The 20,417-nt window shown below is 39.1% G+C and overlaps 1 pseudogene; it reads left to right on the plus strand.

The window, feature by feature from the left end:
- LOC132650719 (zinc finger protein 431-like) overlaps positions 1 to 15,557 on the plus strand; it is a 91,345-nt pseudogene extending 75,788 nt beyond the window's left edge.
- The last annotated feature ends 4,860 nt before the right edge of the window (positions 15,558 to 20,417 follow it).

Below are 20,417 nucleotides of genomic sequence, written 5' to 3' on the forward strand. Positions count from 1 at the left end.
TATGAGTTTTGTAAATGGAAGGATGCTTGAGCATCAATCAGCTACCCTTTATAATTAACATGTGGAAATTTACATAAGTTTGCATGCATGTGTGTGTTTACATATAAAAACACACATACATGCCTCTAACGATGAGCACTCAGTCATTCAATCACTGCATTATGAATGAACACAAACATCCAAATTCAATTCATCTAATTCTAGCTAAAGAATTATCTGACATTATGTGTACATTTGTATGTACATTTATATGTATATGTACATATACATATATGTAATTCTAAAGTATTGTTTCATTTCTGATTTAAAATCATCAAACATAACTAAAGACATGTTTTAGTATTTAACATGCTTGCCACATAAGCAGGGAAATGTGAATTTGATCATGATAAAATGATGGAAGAAATGTTGGGTGCAGAAAAATAGGCCTGTAATCCAAACTTTATGATCATGAAGACAGAGAGAAGGTATGTAATCCTGTCCACTGATTTCAGCAAAATCAGAAAGTAAAGGTTTCATAGAGATAAAAATAAAGTTGACAACTGAAGAAGAGAACCACAGTTGACTGGGACTTAAGAAGCACATGTGCTTATGTGCATGAACACCCACACACAAGCTCACAGTCACAATAGAGCTAAGGAATTAAAAATTCACAATTATTTTAAAAGTTCAAAGAATCATACCACAAACAATTTTTATAATTCTTTCTAAATAATTCTCTTCATATTAAATATTGAAAAATTTTCAGACCTGTTTGAAGTTGCTTGGCCATTGAATCAGAACTTCATTGATGAAAAAGCCTTGATCTTGTGCACTCTTGAAGACAAACTCTCCCACTTTAAGTAGTAATACATTTCGAAAACTATATGCAATAAAGTTTTGTATATCATACATTTCCATAATATTCGTATTCTCATCAAAGCTTATTTCATCTCCAGCAGCATTTTTTTTTCAATGCAGTTTATTCAGGAACATTGAACAATCCTCGGCCCCGGGGAAAGCCAGCCCACAGCTTAAATAGCCTCTGGGTAGCCAACCCAGGCGTGCCACGGGGGCAATGCAGATAGGTCCACATACATGGAAGCAAGCCAGATCCTCGGCCTTAGCCAAATGTGGAGTTGTTCGTGACAGAGAGCACTCACCATCGGGAAGGTGGAAGGCGGAAACCAGCTCCATCTTTAAGGCATAGCATTCCGCAGCTCTCTACAGTTCCCCCTTTTTGTTTTAGACACATCAGGCAAGAGTAGAGGTCTGATCTCTGATATTAGAAATAAATTGGGACTTTGTACAGATGTTCATTTAGGTGTCATCCACCCAAAGAGCATCAGACCCGTCCGATACCTTTTTCTCAGAGGCGGGACCTGGGGCATCAACCCGCATGCAATCAGACATGCTCTTCTCTGGGTCCAAAGCGGCTGACCCTGAGTGCAGTGCTTAGCCTCACATCCTGTGTGTCTAGTTTTATGTTGAGTTCTTTTATCCAGGTGGACTATAGTTTTCTGTAGGGTGAAAAGTACAGATGTATTTGCATTCTTCTACATGTAGACATCCAGCTAGACCAGCACCAATTCTTGAAGATGCTATCATTTTTCCATTGTATGGTGGTGTTTTCTTTGTCAAAAATCAAGAACCTGTAGGCATATGTGTTTATTTCTGGGTGTTCTTCTCGAGTCCACAGATCCAGCAGTATGTTTCTATGCCAGTACCAAGCCTTTTTTATTGCTGTTGCTCCATAGTACAGCTCAAAAACAGGGATGGAGATAGCTCCAGAAGATCTTTTATTGATTCTATTTCACCAAAGTCTATGAGTCTGTTTTTTTTTTTTTCAGGGTATTTAATCCCCTTGAGAATCCCAAAATTGAGAATTGTAAAACCCTGTTTACTATTGTTTGAGCCATAATACACACCTTTAATCTGAGAACTTTCTGTTAATTGTAAACCTATGATTACACTGTGGTTCACCTAGCCCTAGCACAGATCTTTATTCTGGGAGTCCTCTGTATCCTGGATCTAAACCTCAAGATTATAAAACATTCAGAAAGATGATCAGAACTAGGTTTGCAACCATATATATGTAATACAGAAATCAGCACTTGAATTACACAATAACCTTATGCCTAGGAAAAACATAGATAAGAAACCTGTGAGCTTCATATAACTCTTTTTATATTTTCATGTATACTGCAGATAATAATTACTTTACTCAGTTCATACACTGTTAAACAGCTAGTTTGTTCACCAAGGTTTTAATACTTTTAAAATAGTTCTGGATAGTATTATAGAATGCTTTCTAAACATACACTTAATTTTCAAGATTATACCAATTAAATTGTTTTGAATTCTGCTTTAATGACAATCTCTTTGAAACTCATCATGATATTCAAGGTCCTTGATCCTAACATTAGAGTTAAATTTTATTTCTTCCATGGTATAGAATTTTACCTTTCAAAATTATATAAGACATATATGTATTATATATATATACATGTATATATATATATATATATATAGAGAGAGAGAGAGAGAGAGAGAGAGAGAAAGCAAGAGAGACAGAGAGAGAGAGAGTGCCTGGTTATTGTGTAATAAGTTGTTACTGCATTTTAATAATTGTCATGTTTCATCGGTCTTCTATGAGGAAGGCAACAGATACAAAGTTTGTAGAAATGTAGAAATCAGAATGCAGTCAATAATTATGGTGGCTTATTAAGTTGAACAAGTTAGGTTCTTTTTCTAAAGTCCATGACTTCACTCTCCTGGAGTACTTGGCTGGGTTTCTAATACCAGACATGTTTTCCATTTTCTTGGTTGAGTTTTAAGTTCCATTGAACAGATGTTAGTTACCACCAAACTATGAGTGCCGCTATGGAAACCATAGGGATATCTTGCCATGGTAATCACTGCTGTAGTTTATAGGTACAGCTGTGTAACACTGTTGGTTGCTTGCTGACATCATAAGCCCACATAAAAACATCCAGTCCTGTGAAATCTAGTCTGCATGCAGGAGGCTTTCAGGTCAAATCCAAGATGGATTCTCTGAGGCCTGTTTCTGAAGTTCATGTTGGCTTCAAAAAGTGGGGGCTTGCCTTCAAACTCTGGAATAGAATCAAAGGTCACAGCAGCAACCTAATGGTTTTTCACATGCTTTGGACACTGTTCATCTGAAAGAGAATTTTTTCCATGCATAGCACTGGTGCTTTTATTACATAGTAGTCTATGTCCTCTGTGGGGAGCATTGGCGGCCCATGTGTCATAACTTTTTTACAAACTATGTGTATGTTTATATAGACACATACACATGTCTTAGAGATGTCTTATTAATGAAATTCTTTCTGCCAGGGAATGGCCTGAACTTTCTCAAGGTCACTATAGCTATGCATTTTTCAGCCTTATTCATCTTTTCAAAAAGGCAACTCTTGGTTTCTCTCTTTAAATTGCATTTTCTTTAAATGCATCATAGATCTACTCTCTTATTATTATTTAGTCCCTAGTGTTTCTTAGTAATTACAAAGGTATTTTTTATTTTCTCAAGTGCTCTGTATTATTTACTTCCATAGAGAACATTGTCTCCTATAGCCCAGGCTTTTCTCCTGCAATGTAATTACAAATAGTCTTGAATACCAAGACCGGTGTCTGCCTCCTAGTGCTGAGAAGACAGTCCTGAAACTCCTTCCAGGCTGGGCCTTACTGGTCAATGCGAAGATAAATTAGGCCAGTGAATGAGACTTCCAAACATTCTGGCCTTTATTGGAGACTTACAAATGAAGAAGAAACTGTGTAAGAAGTGAGATAACTTATCAGTATTGGAGTTTTTGTATTCACAGCACTGAAAAGGATGGGCAAGAAGAGGGAGGAAGCTTTCATGCTTTGACAGTAGTTGACATTAACAATATGAAGTGAGGTAGTCAATCATAGATGATCAGTAAATGTCCTGATTAGACATTTGTGTGTTCTAGAGCACAGGCATTCAAGAATCAGAATAAAAAAATAACCTTCTGAAGAGGAAGACATGACTGCTCTAAATTGTGTATCACCTGGGTTTTTTGTTGTTGTTGTTTTGGTTGTTTGTTTGTTTGTTTTTGCTTTTCTCCCAGAGTTGTTTGATAACTACCAGGTGAAAAGTAGCTGCAGTTTCACTGACCCCACTGTGAAGTCACACAATAACAATTTCATTTGTTTTCCTAAAATTTCTCTTTAATTGTCAGCATTTTTGGCAGGCTTCCTCCTGTGGACAGATGGTTAACTGCACTGCAAGTTGAATACTGGGCTGTTCAAGCTATCCCACTTGATTTCAGGAGGAGGAGAAGTCCCTGCTCAGTGCTGGAAGACAGAAGGGTAGGCTATTAGACAACAGGCACAATTCTACTGACAAAGAAATCTCCGCAGATCTGGAAATGGTGTGGCCCTTATTCTCCACATATGTACCCAAAGTTCAAGTCATGGAACCAAGGTCCCTGCCGTGAGCATAGCTTCCTCCCTAAGCCAGGCCCTAGTTGCTCTTTGTAATTAGCAAACATGCATTCATTCCTCCTGGGCCAGGAAGCACTATGCTTTGTCTCTTCAGTACACTGTGAGCCTAGGGGAGGTGCCCAGGTCACTCTAGACTCACTGGCCAATCAGAACTTCCAGACCAGGCCTGTAATCAGAGGAAGAGGAAGGTTCTTCCGGGTGCCAGGTTTCAGGTTTTTTTAGGAAGCTGAGCTGGCTGGAATGTTGGGCGTGCTGTAGTCTGAGCTCAGCTGCTGGGTCCTGTGAGGGGATTTCAGGCGACTTCCAAAGAGGCGACATGGTGAGTGTGTGACCGCTGCCCCCAACATGGTGGTGGAGTAGGAGGCTGAGCAGCAGAAGCTGGTGTGGTTTTTCCTTCCTGGGCTGGATGGAATTCTGCAGCCATCAGCTGCTTGTGAGGTCCTTTGTCCTGGCCTTAGGAATGCTGAGCTGTCTTAGTCCCACATGTTACAAGTGGGATGGACTGTGACCAGACTGCATGTGGCGACCTGGGCACTGTTAAGACTCAAATCCGGGGACAAATGGCTGAGGGGCCTATTTAACAGTTCAGAGCAGAATTAGCTACCATTTTGCCCAGAATCCCCGAGTCCCTACCTGGTTACAGGACATGGCAGGCATACCTTGTGCTGTAGCCAAAGGCTCGGACCCTTAACCCACCTGCCCTTCTTTCTGTTATCTATCCAATTTGGTTACCTGCTCTATTTCATCTATTATTTACTGTCATAGTCTCATGGTTTGGCGTGCTCCTCTCCTCTCTCTCCTCACATGGCTCACAGGTGCCTTTCTCTCTATAATAAACTTTCTCCCCACCATATCTAGGAAGAGTCATGTCACTTAATTTAAATTTTTTTATTCACCTTCCATATTCCACTCCTTTCTTTCAAATCCATAGGTCCTTTAGGCTTCAGTTGTTGTTACTGTTTGTGTTGGATTGAGGGGTGCTGCAGGAATTCTCAGCTGTGAGGTAGAGATGACTGCATTGGACAGTGAGAGGGTAATTAAATGTGTACATGCAGGACCCTGTGACGTGTAAAATAAACATGTACCCTGGGAGAGTGGAAACATTTATTAAACTACTACTTTACCAGGCTAAGGCTCTGTCTGCCCCTAGGATGGAAGGGCAGAGCTGAGATTGTTTGTGCTGTGTGAGACACCTGATCTCTCATCCTCCAGTAGAGGATCTGCCAGAGTCCTGAGGCCCAAATGCCTGGTCTAAGCTAATGATGGACTCTGGGAAAACTTCACAACCTGGAAGGAGGAACAGTATAAATTACCTTGCAGAGTCTTTCCAAGATTCATCTCTGGTTCTTCTGTAGTGATGAATATGCAGGACCAGCAGCTATGCCATGGATATCATGGGGTTCGTTGTTGCCAGTCCCGGAAAAGCTGGTCTGCTGAGCTAGGAGAGTCCCATGTGTTAGAGGTGGGATGGACTTTGAGCCAGACTGGATGTTGTGACCTGGGCAGAGGTCCTTGCCCTGTCAGTCTTTCTGAGTGTGGATTCCCTGGAGAGGAGGAGACTCTGCAGCTCTGGCCTCTAAAAGGGACTTTCATTGTCCTGTTTTTGTTGTCCTTGAGGCTTAGTACTGTCTTCTGTGTGTCTTTCTGGGTCTGTGTTATTTCACTCAGGAAGATCTTGTTGCACCCATTTGCCTGCAGATTTCATGATTTTCAATGGCTGGGTAATATTCTTCTGTGTAAATATATCAGTTTCTTTCCCATTCTTCGGTTGAGAGGCATATAGGTTATTTCCAGTTTCTGGTTACTAGAAATGAAGCTGCTATTAACATCGTTGAGGAAATGTCCTTGTTGTATGTTGGAACATCTTTCATATGTATCCCCTGGAGTGGTATAGCTGGATCTTTAGGTATGTCTTTTCCCAGTTTTCTGAGAAAGTGCCAGATGGATTTCCAAAGTCGTTGTAAAAGTTTGCTCCCCTGCCAGCAATGGAGGACTGTTCCCCTTTCTGCACATCCTTGCCAGCATGTTTTGTCACTTCAGGTTTTGATCTTAGTTATTCTGACAGGTGTAAGATGGAGTCTCAAAGCTAATTTTGATTTGCATTTCCCTGATGAGTAAGGATGTTGAGCATTTCTTTAAGTGCTTATGCACCATTCACAAATTCTCTGCTGAGAGTTTTCTATCCCTGTGTCCCATTATTAATAGGATTATTTGGTTTGTTGGTGTTTAATTTCTTGAAATCTTTAATATGATTCTGGAAATTAGCCCTTTGTCAGACGGAGGATTGGTCAAGACCTTTTCTCAATCTGTAGATGGCCATCTCCTGGTAATAATAGTGCCCATTGCTTTACAAAAGCTTTTGAGATTCAAGATGTTCCATTTATTACTTGTAGATCTTAGAGTCTGCACTGCAGGTGTTCTGTTAGGAAGTTGTTTCTTGGACCAGTAAGTTCAAGGGTGTTACCCACTTTCTCCTCTGGCAGATTTTGGGAATCTAGCTTTATGTTTAAGTTGTTGATCCACTTGGTCCTGACTTTTGTGCAGGGTGAGGAGTATGGATCTCTTTGCATTTTTCTACATGTGGACATGTATTTGGAGCAGCACTATTTGTCGAAGACGCTGTGTTTTTCCATTGTATGGTTTTGGCTGCTTTGTCCAAAAGCAATTATGCATAGGTGTGTGGGTTTATTTCTGGGTCTTTGATTTGTTTCCATTGATCACCCAGCCTATTTCTATGCCAGTACCATGCAGTTTGTATTACTATTACTCTTAGTATATCTTGAAGTCAGGTATGGAGATACCTCCAGTAGTTCATCTCCAGACTTTGGAACAGTCTTACATCTGATGAAATATGTCCAGGAGAACCCAAATGGGTTTTGGCTTTCAGATGTAGCCTCACAGTAGTGGGTATTTCAATGTAAGGGCACAGGCACAGGTGACCTGAAGGTTGAGGCATGGGATTTTTTTTGGTAGCAAAAGTATTGCTTTGGAATGAAATGTGCAGGAATGCCACAATTTAAGCAATGGAAAGAACACGAAATGTGACAGTTTTTTTTCAACTAGGAATTATATTTGATATTACTGAGAGCAAAACTGTAAGCTTTCCTTTTTCAAATACCTACTTTATACTTGGTTCTTAAATACCTCTACCTCCCTTTCACTCACCACCCCTTGTTAGGAGAGAAAACAGTTAGTACAGACAAGGAATGCAGATTTCCATCTACTTAATGCTGATTAGGGTTCATTGGGTTCTTTAGTGCAATAACTGTCTTACTTGTGTGGATTCCAGAACCCCACTGAAACAGCAAACAACAAATGGCACTGTTTGTTTAAATCTCATTGATTTGGGTTTTTTTGGAAGAGCAGCCAGTGCTCCTAACCTAAGACATCTCTTCAGCCCTTTATTTGGATTCTTAAACCTATACCCCCCTTACAACCCTTATTCCTTCCAAAACCCCCAATTGGTAAAGGGGAGAGAATGCTAGAGGGGAAAGAAACAGAGGTCTCTTTAACTACTTCCTGTGGATTAGGGTGGTCAGGATCTTTGGGGCAATACCTCTTAGTCACCAGGATATCCAGCAGCCTATAAACCAGCAATGACAAACAGAGTAGCAGTGTGGGTGAACAGCATCAGGAAGAGCAGCAGCTTCGTTATTCTTCCAAGACCCAGTGTCCTCTCATGGCTCTGCATGTGTACCCTCTCCAGAAGACTCAAAACTAAACTATGTGCAGGTGGCAAAACCACAGCCCTGCTAGAGCACGAGACAATCATAAGTAACAGCTGTGGGCAAACTGAAGCAGCTTCTTGCTCCACACCTGGGGATAATAGAAAAAAAAATTCACATAACATGAGTGGGATTTTAAAGAAACAAAAATATTTAATACAATTGCTGATGCTATTAATTTGGATATTTCCTCTCTGTCTTTTATTTAGTTTAGGTAAGGGTTTATCTTGTTTGTTTTTCGCAAAGAACCAACCCTTTGTTTCATTGTTTCTTCATCTTCTCCTTCTACTTTATTGATTATAGGTGCAAGTGCTATTTTCTTTTGTGGGGATTTTGTTCTTAGTTTTCTGTTAGTTATCTCAAATTTCAGAAAGTGTGTTGGCAGAGTGTTACTTTTTTAATGACGTGCTTGACTAGTGTATTCATGGTGTTAGGCTTGCTGGGATGGTATGGAGTGGATGGTGCCATATGTGTTCTGTTGGAACACTCGGGAAGATCCTGAGAATTGAGAGTGATGTAACAAAGGTAGTGGAGAAGATCCCTGGTACACTGCCTTGGTCTCTATGCAAGCATGGCCTATGGTTTACCTGAAGACTTGGGAGTGGGATCCCGGAAGCAGAACAGAGAGTGAGAGTGTGTAATCCACGGGAGACTAGGACACAGGAAAGGGGAGCTGCCACTGCTGTTCTTTTGGAGTGCTAGGGGCATTGAGAATTGAGTCTTCAGTAACAGAGAGTGGAAAAGGTCCACAGAATCAAGTAGGAGAATATCATTGAACATTTATTTCTTCTTTGTGTGCTTCTTTGGAGGAAGGTATAAAAGGTTTTCTAGGAGGAAATTGTCTAGATTCCTTACTGGAGATTAGATTTGAGTGTCTATGATCTCAAACCAATTCCTTTTGTTTCTGTCTACTGTCTTATGATTGAAACTGATCATTCTGTTTCCTTCAGTGCTCACATGGTCTTCATTGTTATCCAGTCTTACTCTAAATCACAAGAAAGAGTCAAAGAAATTGCTATTCATTGCTAACCTATTTTGGTATCGTGAGGTTTTTACATTTTTAATTTTATTGTTTTTGAAGACCAAGTTTTTTTTGTGTTGATTTGGCTGTCCTAGATGTAGGAATGCAATCTATCCCAGCCTCAAACTTAGAAGTCCACCTCATATTGGCTCCAGAGGGCTATGATTCAATGTGGCCCAATATGCCTGGCAGTTTTTCTTTTGCTATGTTGGCTGATGTGGTATGCAGCTTTTTGTACATGTCAAGCATATGATACCATCCTGATTGATCTTCATCCATATCCACTCTTGAATTCTTTATTTTTATTTTTATTTTATTTATTTAGTTTTTATTAATATTTTTTTATTTTTTAATAATTTTATACATTCACTTGTATCCCAGCTGCATCCCACTCCCTCTTTCCCTCCCAATCCTCCCCTCCCTCCCTCAACTTCTCCCTTCCCCCTTCTGAGTCCACTGAATTCTTATATTTGGCATAGAGTATATTCTGTTTCTCAGGATGTCTTGTATTCATAACATTAATACTGACTGAGATTTGTGAGTCATTGGATTGCAGGTGTGTCTCGTTCTTCCTGTCTCATGTATTTGTTTTGTTTTAACTGAGTGAATATGAGTAGTATTTTGTCTGTATGTGTTACTAGGCACCTCATATGTACATGATCCTAAGAATAGTCAGCAGCTGGCCTCAGAATTTCAAAATTTGGAATAATGGGTAGTTGTGAGCCTCCATATAAGCACTGGCAATTGAGCCCAGTTGTTGGTAAGACAAACAAGAGCTTTTCATTGCTGATCCACCTCAACTGCCTTATGTTACTCATTTATGACCAACTATTCCAGGACTAATGTTTTCATCCATCCATTTGTACCTGTTTGAACAAGCATTCCCTTTTAGTAAGCTCTCATTAATATTACAGTTTAACCTCGGACACTTCAGGTTTATGGAAGATAGATACAGAAATATATTGAATAAATAATTCTTTGTGGGAACTTCAGATATATCACAGAGTTTGCAGTATTTTTTTTTATTTGAATGATTTTTTGTGGTGGATTCAGGTCTTAAATGTACCTCTGCATGTCATGAAACTTGTTTCAGAGACTAGGCTGGCCTTTGACTCAATGAGATACACATACCTCTGCCTCTTGAATGCTGGAATTAAAGTTATGAACCAGTACTTCCTGTTTGCCCCTGTTTTTAGGTAGTAATTTTGCATGCAATGTCTGTGATCTGTGTTCCGTAGTTTTCATCTATTTGCATGTCTTGCTTTCTTTACGTCTGTTAATTTTCATTTCTCTTGAAAGGCTGAATTCTATTCAAAGGTTGCCCAAATGAGGTGAACCTCCTCATTTAATTTCCTTTTAAAATGACTTGGTGAGTACATCGAAACTTCTGTGTCAGTAGATGTCAGGGAAGCACCAGAATTATATGAATATATTGTCAATGAAGTATACATTTACACTGTTGTCACCATTGTGCTTTCTGTTCTACTCATGTATGGGATCATTTAGAATTCAATTACCTATGCTGATGTGAATGTGAACTTCACTCGGGAAGAATGGGCCTTGCTGAATCCTTCCCAGAAGTGTCTCTACAAAGATGTGATGATAGAGACCTTCAAGCACCTTACAGCTATAGGTAAGACAGTGAGTTTTCTTTCTCTATTCAGGTAAATGGGACAACTGTTGTTACTGTTGACTTTTCTTATTGATGTTCTTATATAAGTTCACTTGGAATGAGGAAGAAAAAATCAGGCATGTTTCTAAGGTTCACTGAATATAGAAACTTAAATTTTGCCTAATTTTTAATCCTCTCTCATTGACTTTTTGGTCCATATTTCAGGCTACAATTGGGAAGAGCATAATACTGAAGAACATTATCAACTATCTACTAGATATGGAAGGTAATTACTCATGGAAGCTTATATAAATATGCCTATGAAAAATTTTTAAAGATGATTTATTTATTCATTATTTATATATTATTCTGCCTGCACATGTGCCTGCCCACCAGAAGAGGGCATGGGATTTCATTGTAGATGCTTGTGAGCCACCATGTGGTTTCAGGGAATTGAACTCAGGACCTCTGTAGGAACAGCCAGTGCTCTTAACCTCTGAGCCAGCTCCCCAGCGCTGAGAAAAAAAATTTAATATGTCCCAGAAATTTTAAAGAAAAGCAACTGTGGAAAATCAAACACCATTTTAAGAGTAGTAAGGAACATTAAATTCTCCCAAACTCATGTTCCTCACCGTAAGGTATATTATATTATTTATGTTTGCCAGGCATTTCAATGCAAAAGAAGACAGTGAAACCCTTGCTGAATAGATACTGCTGTACAAATGACATTTACTCAATCTAGAAATTATGATCTCTGAAAATGACTGCCCCTCTGTCTGCCACCCTAGGCCTGGGCAGGGCAGCTTCTAGGTTCCATACACTCTTTCTTTGGCCTAGAAGATTTTCTGTCCTTGAGAATTCCTGCTCAATCTGGCTTTTGTCCTGACCTCTAAATTGCTTTGTTTAGTCTCAAACTAACTCCATCAGTCTTTTCTAATCTTTAGCTCTTTTTTATTCTCTGCTTCATTTGATCTTCACCTTAGTTTTCTCTCTCCAACCTGCCTATTACTGCACAGTAAAACTCCCTTCTCTTTCCTGGTAGCGCCAGCCACTTTTGGGTGATTCATTTCCTCTCTCTTCTCATGAGAGATACATGTATCTTATGCAGTCAATTATTTTTCTGAATTTGTCACCTTTCCTGAAACTGAATGAGACAGCATTTTCAAATATGGGTGCTTCCTTCTACCAGCTGTTTTTACACCCATAGTTTGGGATTAAAAGCATGTACCACCATGCCTGAATCCAAGCTTTTCTTTACTGGACATTGCTCTATACCAGGCTGGCATTGAAGTCAGATCTGCTTTCCTCTGTCTCCTGGATTAAAGGCGTGTTTGTATTCTAGCCAGATCACATTGACATAGAAGGTATTTGAATGGGGTCTTTTGACAGAGCAGCCATGTTCTAAATTAAAATTCCTCTGTAAATGATAAATCATTAATCATATCCATGTTGAGATACTCTGTAGAAATCCCTATCTGTTGATCCTCTCTCGCCACTCATATTGTAAACAGCATACTCATAAAATAGGTGATAATTTTCTGTACAAAACCTACTGATGAGCAAATATTCCATAACAAAGGTTATGTTACTCAAATACCTGAAGCAAAGTTGTGAAGTTTAATCAGATGGAAATTATGAGGGTCAAGAATACTGTTGTGGAGGAACCATAATAACCATGTCTTTGAAGAACAAAAAGCAAAATTGTGTGTATGTGGAAATGTTTCATTTGTTGTTCTTCCGTTTTTATTTATATTTTAATATTAATTACTGTTTATTCACATTGTATCCCAGCTGTACCCCATTACCTCCAAATTCTCCCTCCCTTCTTCATATCCTCTCAATCCCCTCCTCAAGTTCACTGATATTTGAGTCCCTCCTCCTCTTCAGTTTGACCTTAGCTTGCCAGGTTTCATCAGGACAGGCTACATAGTCCTCCTTTGTGGCCTGCCAAGGTTGTTGTGCCTGCAGCAACGGTTAGTCAAAGAGCTAGTGACTGAGTTCATATCAGAGACAGTTCCTGTTCCTATTACTAGGGAATTTCACTTGGACACTGAGGTGTCATGGGCTATATCTGAACAGGGGTTCTAGGTTATATTTGTGAATTATTCTTGGTTGGAGTATTAGTCTTAGAAAAGACCCCTGTGCCTAAATATATTGATTCAGTTGTTCTCCCTGTGGAGCTCCTGTCCTCCCCTTGCTATCTTCCCCTTCATTCATAAAATTCCCTCCACTCTGCAGAGAATTGTTAAAGAGTATTTATTGTCTCCTCAATAGAAGTGATGATCGTGTAGATCTCCATCATTACCTCTGTGTAGAGATGCCTTTGGGAAGGATCCAGCAATGCCCACTTTTCCTGGTTGAGTTTTTCCAGATGCACATTATCATAGACTATTGCATTCTAAACTATCCTGTACATGTGTACAGTAGAAAGCATGATAGTGACAACACTATAAATTTATATTTGTTCATGTGTTCATTCATCCATTCATGATTAATAACGAATGAATTATGAACTCCTATCACCTTCGGAAAGTCTGCTCAAAAGAGAGGACTGTTAAAAATTAAACTAATAGACTTAATTAGATTTCCAAGCTCAATGAAAATATAGCCAAAGAAATCACATTACAAAAATCCATATGATTACTAGCCCTGTGGAAATTGTTGTGTTTATTTTGGTTCCCTTTATGAATGCAGTGTGATTACAACTATAGGAAAATTTATGAATGCAGTCCCTGTGTTAAAGCTGGCTCCTTCTAGTTCTTTTTAAATATGAAAAATCACTCATAGAAATGTGATGCTGTCAGTGAGCCATGTAATGAAGTTTCTTACCATCAAAGGTATCTTGTAAGGTACAGAAACCCACAATCAAGGGGGAAACTATGAATGTAAAGAAAGTGATAAGAGGTTAAGATGTAATTTCAGTTTATTATTAAACCAAATTGCAAACATAGTTTATACGGACATAAAGATTCATCAGTGGCTGGAGAGATGGCTCAGAGGTTAAGAGCACTGGCTGTTAATCCAAAAGTCCTGAATTCATTTTCCAGCCAACCACATAGTGGTTTGTAACCCTCTATACTACGATCTGGTGTCCTCATCTAGCATGCAGTCAGAACACAGTATAAATATTAAGTAAATAAATCTTTAAAAAAAGATTCATGAGGGTAAAGAATATGGTAAAGCTTACACATATCTGAATTATCTTTGCAGAAAGAAAATAATACATATTTATGACAAACCCTATGAATGTAAACAGTGTGGGAAAGCCTTTTCCCAACCTAGTAGTCTCCAACTGCATAAAAGAACACATAGTGGAGAGAAACCCTACAAATGTAATCAGTGTGGAAAAGCCTTTTCACGAAACGGACATCTCCAAGTACATAAAAGAACACATACTGGAGAGAAACCTTACAAATGTAATCAGTGTGGGAAAGCCTTTTCACACCCCAGTACTCTCCATGTGCATAAAAGAACACATACTGGAGAGAAACCCTACGAATGTAATCAGTGTGGTAAAGCCTTTTCACGACATGGACATCTCCAAGTACATAAAAGAACACATACTGGAGAGAAACCCTACAAATGTAATCAATGTGGTAAAGCATTTGCATATTGTAGAAGTCTCCAAAGACATAAAAGAACACATACTGGAGAGAAATCCTACGAATGTAATCAGTGTGGTAAAGCCTTTTCAGAAATCGGTAATCTCAAACTACATAAAAGAACACATACTGGAGAGAAACCCTACAAATGTAGTCAGTGTGGTAAAGCCTTTTCACGACACGGACATCTCCAAGTACATAAAAGAACACATACTGGAGAGAAACCCTACAAATGTAATCAATGTGGTAAAGCCTTTGCATATTGTAGAAGTCTCCAAAGACATAAAAGAACACATACTGGAGAGAAACCCTACGAATGTAATCAGTGTTGGAAAGCCTTTTCAGATAACAGTACTCTCAAACTACATAAAAGAACACATAGTGGAGAGAAACCCTACGAATGTAATCAGTGTGGTAAAGCCTTTTCAAAAAAAGGAAATCTCCAAGTGCATAAAATAATACATACTAGAGTGAAACCCTACAAAAGTAATCAGTGTGGGAAAGACTTCACAACACGGACAACTCCAAAGGCATAAAAGAATACATCCTTGAGAGAAACCCCATGAATGTAATCTATGTGGTAAAGCCTTGGAACATTGGTGCAACCTTTACAGACATGAAAGAATTCATACTGGAGCCAAACCCTACGAATGTAATCAGTGTGAGAAAGCCTTTTCACAACACGGAAATCTCAAAAAGCATAAAAGAACACCTACTGAGGAGAAAACGTATGAATGTAATCAATGAGGGAAAGCCTTTCCATTTTGCTGCTACCTCCAGAGGCATGAAAGGATTCATACTGGAGAGAAACATTTTCAATGTAATCAAGGTGGTAAAGCCTTTTCACAATTCAGTAGTCTTCAAGTAAATAAAAGAACACATACTGGAGAGAACCTCTAAGAATGTAATCAGTATGGTAAAGCCTCTGCACATTGATATGATATCTGAAGGCATGAAAGATTTCATACTAGAAATAAACCATATGACTATAACTAGTAAAGCCTTTGCATGGCACAAATTTTCAAAGCCATAAAAGAAATCATACTCAAGAGAAATCCTTATGAATATATTTACTGTGATGAAGCCTTTGTAAATTTCTATAGGCTTCACTTTCATGAATGAAACATACTGAAGAGAAACTGTAAGAATGTGTCCATTTTGTTAACTCAAAGCTTTGTGTTTTGAACTATCCTGGAGATGTAATAAAGTGGTCTAATCATCCATCAACTGCATCTCACTATATAGCTTGATGTGATATGAATGTATACATAAGATTGGATTCTGTGAATCCATATGTTCTTCCGAATTATCCATATGTCATTTCATCTTAAAGTACTGCATTCTATAGGAAATATGTAATATAAAGGTTATAGATAAAGTAACAGAAAGGATATTTACTTAAAAAGAAACATTTCTAGTGTGTGTGTAAGGTTATTATGGGTTTTAGGCCATGACTGATATGTACAGAGTGGGAGACAAGTTTGTTGGAACTCCTTTGGCCTTCTTAATATGATGATTGAGGACTGATTGCCAGCTTTGGACACCAAAAGCCTTTCCTACAGCTCTGTTTCCCTGATGCTCAAATTAGATTAGTTGAGATATTACATCAATAAAATACTGTCTTCTTTTTACATTGTAAACATACTGTCATGTAATAATTGAGGGATTCAGGGCAATTTGAAGGATAAAATTTGTTTGAAAATGATAGTGTGCAGCCAGTTCTCCTAGGTGCTGAGCCATGTATTTGGCCCCATAAACGTGTCATGAATAGCCTTTTGAGGAGTGAAAGGTTAATCCTAACTTCATCTTTAACTCATCCCTGATGACCCAGAAGAAAGAGAAAATTGAGAGCATAAAAAGTAACTTAGGCTTGGTGCTGAAAGAAGTTTCTAATCCAATATCTTCACAAAAATATGGAAGTATCCAAAATTATCAGGATAGAGACTGAGACTACAAGTGTTTAAAAAGTGCATGACCACTTGACCAAAACCACCAGACTGAGTTTATCCCATACGTCGTAAATAGGCAGCAATGAGAGCCCACAAGGACACCTGCTTGAGATGATACCTAGTGTAAAAAGTGAAGAAGAATTTGAAGGCATGAAGACCAACTTTTCTGAAGTGGATTGTATTCTGCTTCCCTGATGCACACAAACATTCTCTTAGGAGCCCTGAGTGCTGAAGACTGCAGGTGCTGTGAAGGTTGTTGTCAGGGGAGCCTGAGATTCAAACAGATGTCCATAGAAGGCTAGAGAAATCAGGCATTTACAGAGACCTAAGAGACATGGAGAAGGAGATTTGGGTGTTAAAGAAAGGGAAGTAGATTTGGATGTTAAAGAAAGGATAAAATTCCCAGAGAGCAATTAATTCTAGGTCTGTACCTGAGCACAAGCTGCCTCCTACTGTAGTCTCTGTATCTACTCAGCTATGGTGGGTCAACTTTCCAGTTCTTTCACTCTTTCCTTGTCTTCTCAGATAATGTATATGTATGTCAGTCAGAATACCATATAGGCTACCAGTTGGTGGTCTCAAATTGATTTTAAATCTCTTTCCCCCATCTGTCATCACTGCAACCTCTCTGCGTGGCAGGAATAGGGATATTCTGAATGAACATTCCTATATCTCCCTTAGGTGAACATGTAATAAATCAATGGACTCTTTGAATTTCTAATCTGGTCTGGACTGTCATTGATGAAAAGACCTATTCCCCTAGATGAGATATTTTCTGCTCAATAGCATTATGTCATTCTTTGAATACCTTGCAGGAGAGAAATAAGCTGAGAATGAGGGATCAACTTATAGGCAGGAAGATTTTAATGTATGGCTTGGAGAGATTACTTAGTTGTGTATCTCTGCTCTCTAAATCTATTAAATCTAAAGGATGAACGTTTAACCATATGTTGTACTTCACACATAAGACAAGTTGCTGAGGTGCCTTTTTGACAGAAGGTTTTCTGGCTTCCAGGTTCTCCCAGGATCCTTCAGTCCCTACCTTCTAAAGGGTAAGATTGTTGTTCCCCACCTCCACCCTTAAATTTTCAGTCCAGTAGAATCGGTCTGCCCTCTCCCAGAGGTACCCAGATATTTTATTTTCTTCTATATGCTTTTCTTCTTTCTCTGTTTTCTGTTTGTTCTCTCTCTCTCTCTCTCTCTCTCTCTCTCTCTCTCTCTCTTTCTCTCTCTCTCTCTCTCCACCCTTCTCTTTGCCCACATTTAGGATTCCTCCATGGTAACTTCCATGGCCTTATTCCTTGGGAACTGGGAACCCTCTGAGAACTGTTTGCATAAGCTTGCAAGTAAATATTTACCATGTCTTCAATTAGCAAATATTACCTGTGGGAAGAAAGAAACAGCATAACATTATATAATCATCACTGGTCAAAATTTGTCACACTGAATAAATATGTGAATATGTTTCCAGTTTTTATTAATAATTTGTGTTTTAACCATTGTTTTTGATTTTTCCCTAGCCCCCTATATGAGGACTAGGGAAGGTGCATGGGGGAGATTGGGAGGCTGGCTGGAAATGGTCAGAATTGTAAGTGGATACAGCCCTGATACAAAGAAAATAAACTGTAATAAACAAATAGCTTAATTAAATGTATTTTCATTTTCAAACATTGTTTTCTCTCTTTTTTATTTGAAATAATAGTCTCACTATAAATTCTAGGCTGACCTTGAACTTAGTGTACATAATAGATCTGCTTACCTTGCCTCCCTAGTACCTGCAGGATAGTTGGGCATGGTCTACCTCAATAATTCAGTTTTTTCTGTGGGCTTATTGAGAGTAAATTGTTGGCTTCAAATGGTCATGGTAGGCAGCACACAGACTCTGTTCCTAAGTCCAGTAATGGAAAAAAAGCATTGTTCAGATGCAGTTGTTTGGCTTAAAATCCTCTCCTTTAAGTATAAAGAAAATTATTGTTTTTTTCTTTAACATTGCGATTTTATGACACATCAAAGTAGATTGGAGTTCTGTTCTTAATTCAACAGATAGTGAAAAGTAGCCTCACAGACATAAGGAGATTCTCAATATAGTTAAGTGTAACAACACATTACACTTGCCCCAACATTCTAGCAAATCACTGAGGTTAAAACCATCCAAGCCAGGCATGGTAACACAGTCCTGTAGTCATGGTGTTTAGAAAGAGAATGCAGAAAGTTCAAGATGACAAAGTAATCGATGGAAATATCCCAGGTCAATGGTATAATGGGAGGTCCACAGAACAAAGGGGACTGATTGGCTAAGACCAATGTCCATAGTCTTCCCCACAGCTCCAGAACATCAGGGCCATTCCAGCACCATGTGTTATCTAAGGAATTTGTCACCCTGTGCTTTCTAATGTTTCCTGTCCAAGATAGCTTACCTCAATTCAGGGTTAGACTCCTGTGGACATTGGAGACTAGAACTCCATCCAAGTTGTGGGATTAGCAGGGATACACTCCATAATTATATATCCTACATAAAGGGTTCAGCACAGAAACCTTAGACCTTATCCTCACAACCAATAGGAATAGAATTAGTTATATATATATATAATTAGTAATATATATATTACTACTAATGTAGTAATATATATATATTTGCAGGTCCACACTTATTCACACATTCTTTTTTAAGACATTGGAAGGAGAGAATTCAGAAAGGCATGGAGAAAAGAGAAGGAAGGGGAAATGGTGTAATATATTTTAATTAACATCTGTAGGAAAAGTTTTAAATAAATGGTGGCTGGAGATAGCATGGAAGATATCAGAACTGGGTGTTGTTACAGAAGACAAGTTCCATTTCAGATATCACTTCCTAGCCAGCAAATATCCTCTAAATGTGTTTCCATGGATCTGGTGCCCACTTTGGCCATTTCAAGTAGGGTACATCTACACATGAACACAAATCATCCGTATATCTGAAAGACATTTAAAGCTTAACAAAGTGGCTTTCTTAGGGTCAGAGTGCTCAGTGGTTTGAAGCAGTGATTGGTCTTCCAGATGACCTGGGTTTTATCCCAACAACCACATGGCATCTTACAGCTGTCTAGAACTCCAGGGTCCATCACTATCACAATACATCAATGCACATGAAATAAAAGGAATTTGAAAGGGAATTTTCTATATTGATGTCACAGTTCTGAGAAAGAAAGCAGACTTGGGTAGCTGCAATGAACTCCTTTTCCTTTATTGAGTCAATCTACCTAAAGGCAAAGGCAGCCTTATTCCGAGGTTAGACTACCTCTGCATAGCTGTCCATCTAAGAAGTGGTGTTAGGTGTCATTACCCTGATTTCTGTATTTGTGATCTCTCCCCTTGGTATGTGAGAGAATTGTGGCTTTGATGAATCTTGTTAATGTACCGTTTATATCATACATGATGAACTTAAAGGTACTTTTGCTCAGTATATCTCCACCTGCTTTTGGAGCTAGACTTGCAGTCTTCAATTTCTACTGAAATTGTTCTAAGTGTGATCTGTGCAGGGGGGATTCCAAGATGGTGGTGACCAATCTGCACTGTATTAGATGGGGCATAGCATTTGGTTGAGGCAAATTGGACGCAGGCCTCCAGGGCCATCTCCTTAGTTTGAAAGGAACAAACATTGGAGCTCCTGCACTTTCTGCATATCCAGCCAGTGAGGAGCCCCAGGTCAAGGAACCTCCACTCCAGCAACCAGACATCAGATGGTCCATGCTCCCCTCAAGGGAGCTTTAGTATTCCTGGGACAGTTATGGTCAATTGCATCCAGGCCCCTCCATGACTGTCTCCCAGGTCTGAGAGTAATAAACCATGGGGGCCCTAAACTTTAGGCTTATGCCAGTGACTGTGGACCCCCAGGCTTAGGGAACCTCCATTCTTGCAGCCACATATATGATACCTCCTGCTCCCCTTCAGGCATCTTCAGGATTCTTGGGACATTTGGGTATCAATAGATCTGGTACCCCTACAGCTGTTTCCCTGGTCTGACAGTCAGGAAACCTGGACCCCCAGCACTTGACAGATATG

Source organism: Meriones unguiculatus (genome assembly GCF_030254825.1).
Source record: "Meriones unguiculatus strain TT.TT164.6M chromosome 13 unlocalized genomic scaffold, Bangor_MerUng_6.1 Chr13_unordered_Scaffold_28, whole genome shotgun sequence".
Classification (NCBI taxonomy): Eukaryota; Metazoa; Chordata; class Mammalia; order Rodentia; family Muridae; genus Meriones; species Meriones unguiculatus.